We start from the raw sequence: 13,577 nt of genomic DNA, 5'->3' as shown, positions 1-13,577 counted from the left end.
CGAATTTTTTTGAAAAACATTGAAAAAAGTAGTGAATCGCGAGTACTGTAATAAGCTTTCATCAAATGTATGATTTCTATTGTCAAAATTGGATATTATGGTACATAAATGACCACTTCAATTTCCAAACCGCGTTGGCGGTGCTTTGAACTTTTTTGCAGGCTAAGATAAGGTTGTAAATTTTTTGCAGCGGGCTATTTATTGCTTCCTGTTAAATCACTGTTTAGTTTCCGGTCAGGCAATTGGTTGAACTTTTGTATTTTCACCCTCTAAATGGAATACTTTTACTGTGTTATTCAAATCTCAATTTTATCTTTTTTAGCAGCATAAAATTCCAAATCTCTACTTCGGGTTATTGATTGAACCAAACCTTAACATTAACTCAATTTGAAATTCTTACCTATTCTAAATTGAACATTGTCAGGCATGTTATCTGCTCTCTGAGCCGAATTTTCTGTTTTCAGAACACCTTGATAAAAAAGTCGTTTACCTATCTTGGCATCAGCCGTTGGCAATTAGGAACTGGGCTGAAATCAGGGAAAGAAAACATTACACCATTTTCCGCTGATTTTGTTTTCCTTTGTTTAAACGGAGACCATTTTCCCCCAAATACAACGCCAATGCAAGCGTGTGTTTACTCTTTTCCATTTTTGTTGTTTGTTCACATAGTATTAGTGTTTGTAGCCTTAAGATAAAGAGATGGTGATTAATCTCCACTATGCAAATTATTCTCCCAATCTTTTTCCCTTTTTTGTTTTATAGACCTCATGACTTTTATCCAGCGCGGGCCATAAAGGTAAGCCCATAATCATTCACCTATGCAATGGGCTATTCCAGTGATTACTACAATACTTTGTCAAGATTATCTAGTCTTCAAAATTATTTGATTTCTCAAGATTAATTTTTTCTTTGTTTTTCTTTTGTAGTCTGTATTTGTGCATTGACTCGCATGACCGTAAGCTTTTTTTTGGTATAAAAATTTACAGACACTTCTCCGAGGATTTAAATTTCTCGAGAATCTGTAGTTTCCGCGTACCAGTTTTGATTCAAAAAAAACTATATCTTGTAAATTTCAAAACGGTAAATATGACAACCCGTGTTAGCAATTAGAGCTGCAGTAAATGCCCAGTTTTGGTCCCGTAAACAAAACAGATTTGGGAACTGCATTCTTTACCTCTCCTTCCTCCCCAGGTGAAATATAACCGTCTATAATGGAAATGTGGGCGCAAAAATCGCATTCTTTTTGACACACAAATGGATTAAGCATAAATTTCTATCGGGGGGGGGGGGGGGATTAAGAATAAATTTCCGTGTTATAATCTGTCTTACTATAAAATGAGATTTTGATAACTGAACTTTACTTTACTAATCATAACTGAAGAAACAGGTAACAAACACCCCCGTAGTGTTGAATATCTCGCTGCTTCGAGACATGCAATTTAAGTCACCCACTTCTGCTCTATATTTGGTGTTTTCTTTCTTCTAACAGTCTTGCATTTGTTTTTCAAATTTGCTAAAAGAATTTTGAAACTTTTATGTCGAAATGAAAGTCAAAAACGAGTCAGGTTTGATTTTATATTGGCACTGCCTTTTCTGAAGAATTACAATTACACGCGTTTAAGTGCAGGTGACATCAAACAAATGAACATTTCTCAGGCATTTAAAGCTTTTGACGAATACTTTCTTTGTGGTGTTCCTTCCAAACGGAAATTGTAATTTTGCCGTTTTCCCTCCAAAGCGATCACCCTAGTAAAGAAATTTTCATTTTTAACGAGGTCAAATGGTCGATAGGTTCGGTTTTAGTCAAACAAAAACAACAAAAGCCGTCTTATTTTTTTCTTCGGCATCGTCAGTATGATTGTTTTGAAACGTAAAAAAATGTCGGTATGTTTGGTAATTAAACATAAGAAATTTTCAGCATATATTTGATTTAAAAATGTAATAAAACCTCAATATGTGCGGTTTCGTACAGAAAAATCACCGGTATCTTTGGTTCTGAACGTAAGAATCCGTCGGTATCTGCGGTTTCAAACCACAGCAGTTAATTATGAGAACATGACTTATGAATTTGATTTTTCCCTAATATCTCGTCAAAATTCGGTGAGTGTGATTCAATGAACTGAAACACAATAAATGCGCGGTAAGTCTTAAATTTTTAACTTTAACTAAGTTTAACAAAGTTTAACTACGAAAAATTAATGTTTGTTCATCTAGTTTTATCATTGAGCTGTTGAAGAAAGTCAATCAATTTGAACTTTACTTTGAAGAATTTGGTACGTTTGAAACCAAGAGGCACGCATGAAACTGCTGTGATTATAAAGCAATCATAACGTTTGACTATCATAAACAGAAACTCAGACTGTCCCAGAGCAAAAACTGACGATTTCCTACGTTTAAAGCCGAACACATCGAATCTAGTAAAATAGACTCAATAAATCTAAAGTTTTGAAACCAAACATTGAAAACATTTTTTACGTTTAGCTACTGAACTTACGGAATCTACGCAACTGATCGTACGATCGTACCGACCATCCCAGCACGAACAGCATCGATTTCCTACGCGGAAAGTCGAACATTTCGTATGTCGTTTTTGGTCGGTCTTTAGTACTGAGGAATGTTTATTGCGAACTTGATACCAGTGCGTATAAAATTTTCTTTGCCACCTGAAATGGCTCTACTGGCGACCTACTATACCATGTGGCGAGAACACACTAAACTAGATTAACATTTATTGTATTCTTTCGACTCAAATTCGGTACAAAAGCAATCAACGGGACATAGTAGTGTGTGTTCGCGCAAAATCTTCCGGCACCGTCATTCTAGACATTCTATTTCAGACTTAATTGTCTGACAAATGGAGAAGTGTTAGAAAATTGTTACTTGAGTTAAAAGAATTTGTTACAAACACAAAGTATTAAATGAAATAACAAATACCATGCTGCAATAGAACAAATGCCATGCGAAACCAAATAATTTCAAAGGTAATAAAAAACTTTAGCTTGTAATTAAAATTTGGCATGTAGAATTACAGATAACTCCTCAAACCAATGGGACCTTTAATGCTGAGATTAAGTAATAGGGAAAGACTACAAAAACAACAGACGCAGAAGTACTCAAAAATTTACACGCCGCTGTTTCATGACTGTATCGTACAGATGACTTGCTTTCGAGAGATTAGAACAGATCGGATTGTGGTATATACGTTAAAGTTATGAAAATTTATTTGTTGGTACAATATAACAGTCAAAGTTTAACAAGAACATCAAGAAATAGATCAGCAAAATATTCTCGTTGGAATTGAATTTTGGAATTTTTTTCCATCTGTGCCCCTCCAGTACGTTATGCATCCACAGTTACAACGCACGAACCATTACAAAGTAAATCACCAAAAAACGGCACATGCGTCTGGGTTGTTCAAATAATATGCACCCACTAAGCGGGGGGAACAGTCGTAAAAGATCCGAATTTGTAATAGCGAATCAGCCAACATTTTTGAGTGAAGTAGTTGAGAGAGCTTATCATTGATCACTGAACAAACTGACTTCGACTTGTTCGCCAAACCCTGTTATTTTAGCATTGCTGTCATTCATATTGGTGAATCAATACTGAAACAGGTTCTTTCAATTTGTTTGTTTACCATAATATTGATCATCTTGTAGAAAAACGCATGGCAATTCCGGAGAATTTAGTGTCATAACTTCATCTGAGTATCACAGGAATATAAAAAAAGAGTAAGACGTCAAGATTTGCACAATGAATAATTGGCCACAATTTTTCGAATTTTATTAGAAAAGTTCTGGATAGATTTGATTGCATGCTTCATCTCACAATACCTTCAAGTTCTAAATAGGAAGTGAAATTTGTCGGAAAATGATTTCAGTGACAATTAATTTCAGGAGAGATTAAAGAGAGTAAAGAGTATGTCCATGCAGTTTTGCTGTATTAGAGCTGTATTAGAGCGCTGAGTAAACGTGCCAATTATATGTTAAAAAGACGTTAAGAAAGCAAAATAGCGACAACAAACCCTATTTAAAGCCAAAAATAAACATATACCTCTTTAAAAGACTTAACAAATATAAAATGAAAAAGTAAAGAAACTTCACTAATCAGATTAGCCGGTCCTTCGTGAGGCTAGGTAAAAAATCGATATTGAAAAGAGCAAATAGGGCAACAGTTCAAAAATACTTTAAAATTTTGAAAAGAAAAAGTTTCAAAAGTATCAGAACTGTAAACTCTTAACAAAAAAGCATTGAATAGACTCATATGCACTTGCTTAGGAATTCACTGGGACCTGTCATTAGTAATAATAGGCCATAAAACAACCAAACAAAACAAATAGTTTGAAGTCAGACGAAAATCACACAGTTTTGAAGCCATTAAAAGCAAATTTTACTTAAGATCACATGTACCACTTTCGGAAGCGAAATTAAACTTCGATTAAAGCCAATAAAACGTAAGACTACAATTGGGGCCAATAATGCATGCTGAACTCAAGAATTCGGTAAAAGTTCGCTAAAACACAGAGTCAAAGACAACGATTTTCTCTTTAAATTTAATAATGTTGATTGGGTCTCATTCAAACATACTTTGGATTTGTATTATTTTTTTATGAAGACCGACATACATTAGAAAGAACGACTAATTAGAAAGACATTGCCCCGATGTAATCTAAACTGTTTTTGATTTTAAAAATCCACATTGAAACCAAAACCAACCTCGATGTGCTGACCGCTATTAAATAGACGCAATTATTCCAAACTTTATTGCAATGCATTATTCGTCAGAAAATCTGAAGATATCAACCTTAAATGATTCATTTTGGATTGATATCAACTTCTTTTTGCAAAAACTGGCAAGTTTAGTTTCTAGAACACTCTCTTAGAAAGCGGATTTAAAAACAGACCTCATTTGAGTTTGTGATATTTGTGTCAACAGTTTTTTAGGTCTGTACATTTAGGTCTTTAGGCAGAGTTAAGACGCATATTGTTGCGCTTTGTATTAGAACAAGAATCCCACAACAATTAGGCAAAAACTCAGATAAAATAGCTGAGCAACTTTTTTCTTTCTTTAAATGTAAAGCCGATAACACTATCGTTATTAATTGGATATTCTATCGAATTATATAATAATTTGAGCAAAATTTGCGGAAAATTTTAATAATGCATCGGAAATTAGTCCAAAAATCACCAAACTTTAAACCTCAATTACTAATCGGAAAAATAAAAAACGAAATTCAAAATAAAATTAATTTGATCTTGACTTGTCGGACTTTCTAATGATGTCAATCATAGCTGTATGATGATTGTATCGATCGGCCAAAATTGACTAAACAAAAAAAACCTATTTAAGCATATACACCCCTATCCTCAATAAGGTGGCGTCGCAACTTTTAAACAAAATGGCAACAATTGTATAACACCAAAAAAACTTACTCTAACTCACTCTAACCTAAATTTTATTCCTTGAATTACACGGTTGAAAGAAAACAATGGGGCTATTCATATCATAAAAAAATTGCGTATATTACAATACATATATTAGGTTCATTGTTTATATCACATTTTTTTAAATAAACTTTAACGTTTCACTTGTTCTTGTGAAGTTGCGCTTTTAAGTTTCTTAATAACATCCGTGTGCTACTCGACCTAAACCAGCCTCCCCTCCATTTAAGGAATGCGTTAAAAACCATAGAACTACGGCGTCGTTCAATATGCATAATAGATGCAACGTTTTATAGCAATGTGGTGTGTGCTTAATGTCAAATTATGTACTGCTTTTGATGGTACATTTTACCTTCCCACACAATTAAAATACAATAGTGGATATTTCAGCAGAAGGGATCTGTTTTTGAATGCCTAAGGACTTCTCACGTCCTTGAATCATTATGGACTGAAAAACGAGACAATTACTTGTGAACAAAAACGTAAGTGGCTTTTATTTTTTAGCTTCAGAAATTTCTCAAAAAATCTATAGCACAAAACGGACGGATTATTTTTCAACTTGTTTAAAAACTGTAAATGCTTTTTCATACCCTTTGCTTCGTAATTTTTACTTTGTTCTTGCTTGATAATTGGGAGAGAATTGCACAAAAGAATTTACCGTACGATCAATTTCTTTGCATAAGTTTTTCCAATTTTTGGCCCAAAATTTTTCAAATTTAGTTTTAAAATCGTAAATGTTACCGAGTAATTTATTATGAGAATTAGTTTTATTCTTCATGTTAGCCGCATGTTAGTACTAATGAAATTATTATTATCTGATCTCCGAATGTTTGCTGCCGAAACATACGATTTTCTGTTACCAGAGCTTATTTTGGCAGCATTTCGGGGAAAATTTGGACACAAATTGGTTTCCCGAAAATGTTTTCAAGCTATTTTATATCTGAAATGACATCATGATGTATTATCAACTACGAGATTAAGCTTATAATTCCTTATATTTTGTTTGATTTTACTTATTATATGCTCCCTTTGTCATGTTATATTATAATCTGACTTTCAATTAAAGTAAGTCATTATTTTTTTTTACAAAAATTCCGTTAATACTGAGAATGGAAAAAGTAGTTAATGCCTTTTTTGTCATTTAGACGGTTGGGTTTCTAAATTCAAACTTTTAATCATTAAAATGGCAAGCATTTAATTGGCATTGAACAAAAAAATGGCTCGACCATACTGATCAAAAATGATTGGATTTTTTTTAAAAAACGTAATAATCTTTCTTTTAAAAGATACTCTCGAATTTTTATTGATGTGTTTTTAACTTGGTTCAGATTAGAGAAACTGTAAAAGCCTTTTCTGTCCTTTCAACTGAACAACTGCAATTTCTTAGATGAGTTTCGGATCGTTTTGCGATGGCGGAAAAATCAGCTTGTTATGCATTTAATGAGCTTATTAAATGGCATTCCAAATTTCAATATTTTTCCCGTACTAAACAAATAGTTTTTTAAATGATATCAAATTTGTCCGTGCAAAAAAGAATGGCATTTCTTCTAAATGATTTTGTTTCCTGTTTTCTTCTTAAAATGGGCCATTTTGTTCACGAAGCTGACAATTTTACCTGTTCCAAAAGACACGAGCTGATTAAATCACTTAAATATATGGAATTGCAGGCAAATTTCTAATGTTGTAAATTTAGTCGGTACATGAAAAAATCTCGCCAACAGAAAAGAAAACAGTTTTCACTAAAATCGCTACCTCTGCCAAAATTAAAATAACTGGAAATGCTTTCGCAATTTGGGACTCCTAGTTCATTACTTTTTAGCCCAATGTGCTCTTCATAATTATGTATAGCGCAAGATTAAAATTTCACTTGAAGCCAGTATCATGATAAATTTCCACTGATAAAATGATCAAAAGAGATAAACAAAAGACTCGCAAGATTCCACTTTTTTGTTCTCTTTTTTGATGAGCTGCTCTTTTTTTGTAATATTGGTTGCTCTACGAAGCGGCCATCTTCAATTCTAAGTATTCTCTCGCGCTGTTGTACCTCTTGTTTTCCGACCGTAGTCCTCTTGTTTTTTTTCTCTGTACAGTTCTGACGTCACCTTATTTCCAGGTATCAAGCAAATTAAAAAGAAGAGACTTCAATCGTAGATTCGATTTCGAGAAATAATGATATTCAATGTCGTAAATCAATACAAAAAAACATACTAACATTTTGAAAATTGGAAGAAATTTCAGATTTTTTTGGTTAAACAGATATATTTATAATTGCTCAAAAGTCTGTATATTAAATTCAAAAAAGCTTGAATCAGAGTCTGGTCACAAGTTTTTTTTTCTCTTGTGGGGAACAAAGTTATTATCGAAAGTCCTTCTTTCTATTCTGATAGGCAATTTCAAACCATCTTTACAATTCAAACCATCCGCTGGCTCTAAGTAAATTCTGATGGAGAAAAAAACAGATTCTGCAGCCTCGAAAATAACAAATTACACACTTTTATCTGGTGTCATGCCCGATTAACTCACCTCTCTGATTCTTTGACTCTTTGTATAATCGGTACAATAAATATTCAAAATTGAGGACACAAAAAGAAGGAGGAAAAGGTATTGTGATGGGTTTAAATAATGTAGGAGTGGAAACCGTAGACGAGACCAAAAGTTAATCTTGCAAGATGTTGCAAGACAAAATAAATTCTTGCAAGAAAAAGTTAATCTTGCAACATGTTGCAAAACAAAATTAATTCTTGCAAGAAAAAGTTAATCTTGCAAGATCTTGTAAGATTGACTTTTCGTCCCGACTCGGAAGCCATGATATTAAAATATTGGTGGTTAGTTAAATCGGGAGTGAAAATGAAGTTGAGCCTGATACATTGAAATTGAAAATACTTTACTGTTCAGTACTTTCACTTGTTGTGGGTTTTAATAAATAATGGGCTAGGTTCTTGATTTTTGTTCTGTAGACAGATTTTGTAGTTAAAAATTGCATATTTTCCATTAAGAAATGTTTTTCCTACTCTTTAAAATTATTTTTGAACCTTTTATGAATCGCTCTAATGCAATAAAGGTATAATCAATTTCATGATACTTATGCCATCTTTCATCAAACAACCAGATTTATTTCTGTTTAGTTTAATTAAACGTAAGTTACCATTGGCTTTCTTTTGTTAGATATGATGGGACGATTCCTGACTACCCTTTTGTAAACATTAAGTTGCAAAAAGACTTTGGCTCCTCAAATTTCTCGAATTCCTCCATTTCCTCAAATTCCTCGAAATCGCCACTATTTGAGTTTTTCATTTCTCCTAGGCATCAATTAGAATAATTAAACAAAACCCTAAATTCCACTAAAAGTCGCGGATTAAGAAGAAAAATTGTCAGGTGGACAGAAAAAACAGACCCAGACAAAATAGTCTGAAATAAATATAGAGTTAAACATATGTACACCGATTAACAAAAAACTACATAGATTATTCATATAATTGTATGTCGTTGAACAAATATTAAGCTGATTACATTAAAGATTTTACCAAATATTTATTTTGAAAAACTTTTGTTATTGTCCTTATTCATATTATTTAAAAACAAAGCATTCAGAAGCTTAACTTGTAGATTGTTTCTTAATTGTTTGTTCATTATATTTACAATCGATTCCATTTTCATTCTAGACTATTTTGTCTGCTTTCACTGGAATATTTTGCCTGGGACTGGTTTAACTGGGAATATTTTGCAATTTGGAACTGTTTTGTTTGGGACTGGACTGTTTTGTACGGACACCAATTGCTACCTAACTTTTGTCGATAAGATGGCTCTTGAGGAAAATTGGCGTGTAAATTTTATCTTAAGTAATTAAACAAAAATTTCGAGGAGTTAATTTAAGGTTAATCGATGTTTTATCGCTGATGTCCACAAAAGCCTCAAAATGTACAATTTGCACAATAATGTACATTTTGCAATTTAATGAACATCTTCAAAGGAATTCAATTACTTGAAGTTATGTTAACAATTAGTGATCTCATGAGTCCTAAATCTGATAATAATTTTGCTGGAAATAATTCAGGATATTGCCCAGTCATGTTGGAATAACTTCTACTCGTATATCTGGATTTACTATGGTCATAGTTTGCCTACGCTATCTCAAAATTAGTTGGATTGTCGTCCAAAGTTCGATTAGGCTGGTCAAATTTTGCTTTTTGAGGAACAATTTTTTTTCATATGAATTTTTCAATTTAGTCATGACAAGGAGGCTCGGCAATGTGCGATTGCACATAAAGTTCCGACCCCGCTCATCCACAATTTTGGCATAGTTGTCTACCAAATGAGGAACAGATAGAAAAACCCAAAAATTCAAGTACTTTCAAAACAAAATTGGTGTATGAACGAAAAAATAGCCTCCAAAGCAAATAACTCAGTGGAGTAAAAAATGAGGCATTAGATTGATGAGACTTGCTAATATCAAGAAAGCGAGTCAAGACGTACAGCAAAATGAAAGAACAACAACAAACACTAATTACATCAAAAAACTTTGTTCGTTAAAAAAACATAACTTAAAAAAAAGTCAAAATAGAGTCAGATGAAACTGAAACCAAACAAAACAACTTGTAATTCAACAGAAAAGATTAGGGACCAGTACATAATAAGGCTTGGGAACAATTAGACAGAAAAGAACAAAAACAGTAAAGTTGAAAAAATCGCTAGTTTTTTTTTTAAAAACAATTAGTTTCAAAGTAATGAAAGCCATTAGAAGTCAACTAAAATACCCCATAAGTTTACGATTGCCAATGTTTCTATAGAAAAGCATTACGACCTGTCGGTATTCATTTTTTTATGCGGTTACAGAAAGAACAAAAAATAGACAACAAACAAAAAATCAATTAACACTTGCCAGAAAACGCTTTCGAAGCGGTAAAGCTATGCTTTGGCCCTCTATATTTGTTCGATTGCACCTTTTTCAGACACCAATAATGTAATTTGTGACTTGTCATTAATGAAACTAGGTAACAAGTAGACAGAAAAGAAAAAAATGTCAAAACTAAGTGATAATTGCTTTTTTTCGAAAAAAAAATTATTTCTAATTTCATGAAAGCCATTAATTACAAAGTGAAAAAATAAATAGGTTCCTTTATTCGTCCACAAGGAGCCTTTGGGAACTGCAATTATCCAGAATGTGTCTTATGCCTACAAAAAGATTCTCAATTATGACAAAAACCAAAAACTAATTTACTTTTTCTTACGAAAAACCCGTGTCGAAGCCAGTAAAGTCATGAGGAATTCTCCAAACACTTAAGATTTTGTGACACCAATCCCTTCTAACACCTCTCCTTGACCCGAGGATTGTCATATTTTACTTGTAATTAACGAAACTGGGTAACAAATAGACAATAAGAGGTACAAAATTGCGAAGTTAAAAAGTTTTTACATTTATTTTGGACAACAATTGCTTTTCAAAGTCAGGAAAGCCATCATCTATCTACTTATATCAGAACCTTAACTCATCTTTGATGCCATAAAAAGACAGTGAAAATTTTCATGTTTCAGGAAAATTTATACGACTAAAAATACAATTTAAGACGACAGTTAAACACAAAACTTAAAAAATTCAAATAATTTCTACGAGAAAGTAGTGTCCAAGCCGTTAAACCATAATCTATGCCTTTAAAGATTTTAAAATTTTCAATGGTGCTTTATTTTGAATGCCAATATTGTGATCTGTGAATTGTCAGTATTGTGATATTGTGAAAAAACTAGAAAACGTGAAAAATGGGCAAATACATAAAATTTTTTTAAGTGTGAAATCTAGTAGTATTGAAGTCAGAAAACCATATCTTAACTCGTAAAACCGCAGAAGACCAAATTTGAATTCAGTAGAAAAATTGGAAGAACACGCGTTCTGTTCTTTAATTAAAATAAAAAAGATCGACTAATTTAAATTAAAAAAACGACCGACTGATTAAAATCCGAATTATTTTTTGGATTGTAACAGTCCAAGATTGGTCCAAAACTAGCCATGCTAACGGTTAGTTGCATTACATATGTCCATACTAGTTTTTACAGAGGACGTTCAGTAGGTTGACTGCATTATACTCAATGATTAGTTTTCCTCCAAGTAAGATGTAATTTGTGTAATTAAGAACATTCTAAAAGAAAGGCAAGTTGCTGAGAGGTCTATAATTAATAATTATTTCCAAATTCAAAGACTCTTTCTTGAGTTTTGGCTTGACAACCGCATGTTTGAACCGACTTGGAAAAACCCCAGTGGTAAGAGACTTATTAATAGGTGACTACATATCATTGAAAGACGATTCATTTGAAAGACTAAGTTCCACCCCTCGCAAAATTTTTAGATCAAATTAAGTAAAATCCGTTAACTGAAACTGACAATGTTCGGCAGGGCAATTCAGGTCAACGTTTAAACTGTTCAGAGTTTTTGCGTCTTTGTCAATTAAGAAATCTTTAAATGATTCTGCTAAGCAATCATTTGAAGCAAAAGAAAGTAGAATTCTAGTATTTCCAGAATTAAGTTTGTTGACTCGTGGCAATCGTTCCTTCGTTGTCGTTTCATTCAAATAATTGATTTTATTGCTGTGAAAGAACGCTTTCTTTTCTTTATGACTTTTCTGTACGAATTCATATAAATTTTGTACTCTGTCAAAAGTATGGGGGAGCTAACCTTATGTTTCTGTCTTTCAGATTTACGTTTCTTGCATTTCAATTTTTTAAGTTGGTTGTCAAAAAATTGGCATTTTCTAACTTTGGCTGTAATAGTTTGCCTACGTTGTCTCAAAATTAGTTGGATTGTCGTTCAAAGTTCGATTAGGCAGGTCAATTTTTGCTTTTCGAGGAACGTTTATTTTTGTCGTTGCACTGAAGTGTGAGTATATGCAACAATCGCCGTTAGTATGATTCTCAACGGTACTAATCTCGCTTTTTCTCTAATTAATACATTTTGAATGCGAGGTTTACTAGCAAGACCACCATAGACATTGGCATCTATTTTATGACATTTACTATCTAGTACAAACAATATATTTGCAGCTTATACACACGCAACTTATGGATCGAACAAAATATTTCTCCCACAGAAAAACATCATTAAAATATGTCCCAATTGTTCTCCGCCTTTTATAGCTTAGGACAAAGCTGTCAAACACATGACTCACTTCATGTTTTTCCCAGATTCAAATTCGGGAGCAAATAGAAATTTTAAGAGTTATCTTGAAACAATAGCCTGTCTTATGGCTCAATGTCCATTTTTGTCACTTGTCATTCTAAGCTGAAGCTCATGTGAAAAGATCAAAAGCAACCAATAGACAAGCATCAAAGCTGTTGCAACAAAACATATATGCTCTACTTTGATCTTAAGCCATATATAATAAATTTTAGACGTCAAGAATCTTGCTTTTAGGCAAATAATAATGTGCTTAAAGATTAAAATTGCTCCCAAAAAAACTTGTAGTAAATTAGCGAGCTGTTTTAAACGGGCGAGTGGTTAAGAGCTGCAGAACGAGTTTTGCAATAGTGAAGCAAGCCTGCGTTGAATTCTTGTATATATTGAAAGTTTTGCAGATGTTGCGCTTTTTTCGAATTGGGAAAAATGTACAATTTCGGTACTTATTGTATATTACAGTTGATGATTTCTTTGCGACCCATATAAACTCTTGTTCTTCCCCTTTTGTGGGATATAAAGATTTCAGATAATATTGAAAGTGTTAAAAAACACGAAATTCCTAATGAAGTCAAAATTTCAGTTTTAATACATCAGTTTCCATACATATGGCAATTTTTCGAGCCCTCCTTGGAGATTTTATTAATAATCAGCTTTTCATTTAAATTAAAAAACTGTTTGAACCTGATTATAAAATTAAGTTAAATTTGAAGATTAATTTGTTCTCGGTTGTTTCCGTGGATGCCAGGTGGCGAAACTTTATAAGTAGTTGTTGCGTATAACATCCATTGTTTATCAGTTTCCCAGAGAGAACGGACTTGATTTTTTTCTGACTGGGTTGATAAAACAAAATTTTTGTGCCTTCTTCCAGCAATAGAGAAAGGTTCTATGCAAAGACCTATGTACTCATATCTACATCAAATAAGTTTTGAATTTTTAAAATACAGCTGTTTAAAAATTTCAATGGTTCAAACACA

The 13,577-nt window shown here is 32.7% G+C and overlaps 1 protein-coding gene across 1 annotated transcript in view; it reads left to right on the top strand.

Annotated features, from left to right (window-relative positions):
- The first annotated feature begins 186 nt into the window (after positions 1-186).
- The window catches only part of LOC142337860 (uncharacterized), a 52,754-nt gene continuing 39,363 nt past the window's right edge, over positions 187-13,577 (top strand). The window contains exon 1 of the mRNA XM_075387457.1: positions 187-796. The gene's annotated coding sequence lies outside the window, so the exon portion shown is untranslated. The remainder of the gene's footprint in view (positions 797-13,577) is intronic.

Source organism: Convolutriloba macropyga, chromosome 4 (genome assembly GCF_964194025.1).
Source record: "Convolutriloba macropyga chromosome 4, txConMacr16.3, whole genome shotgun sequence".
Taxonomy (NCBI): domain Eukaryota; kingdom Metazoa; phylum Xenacoelomorpha; order Acoela; family Convolutidae; genus Convolutriloba; species Convolutriloba macropyga.
Note: the sequence above shows the minus strand (reverse complement) of the source record. Positions and strands in the feature narration are given on the sequence as shown.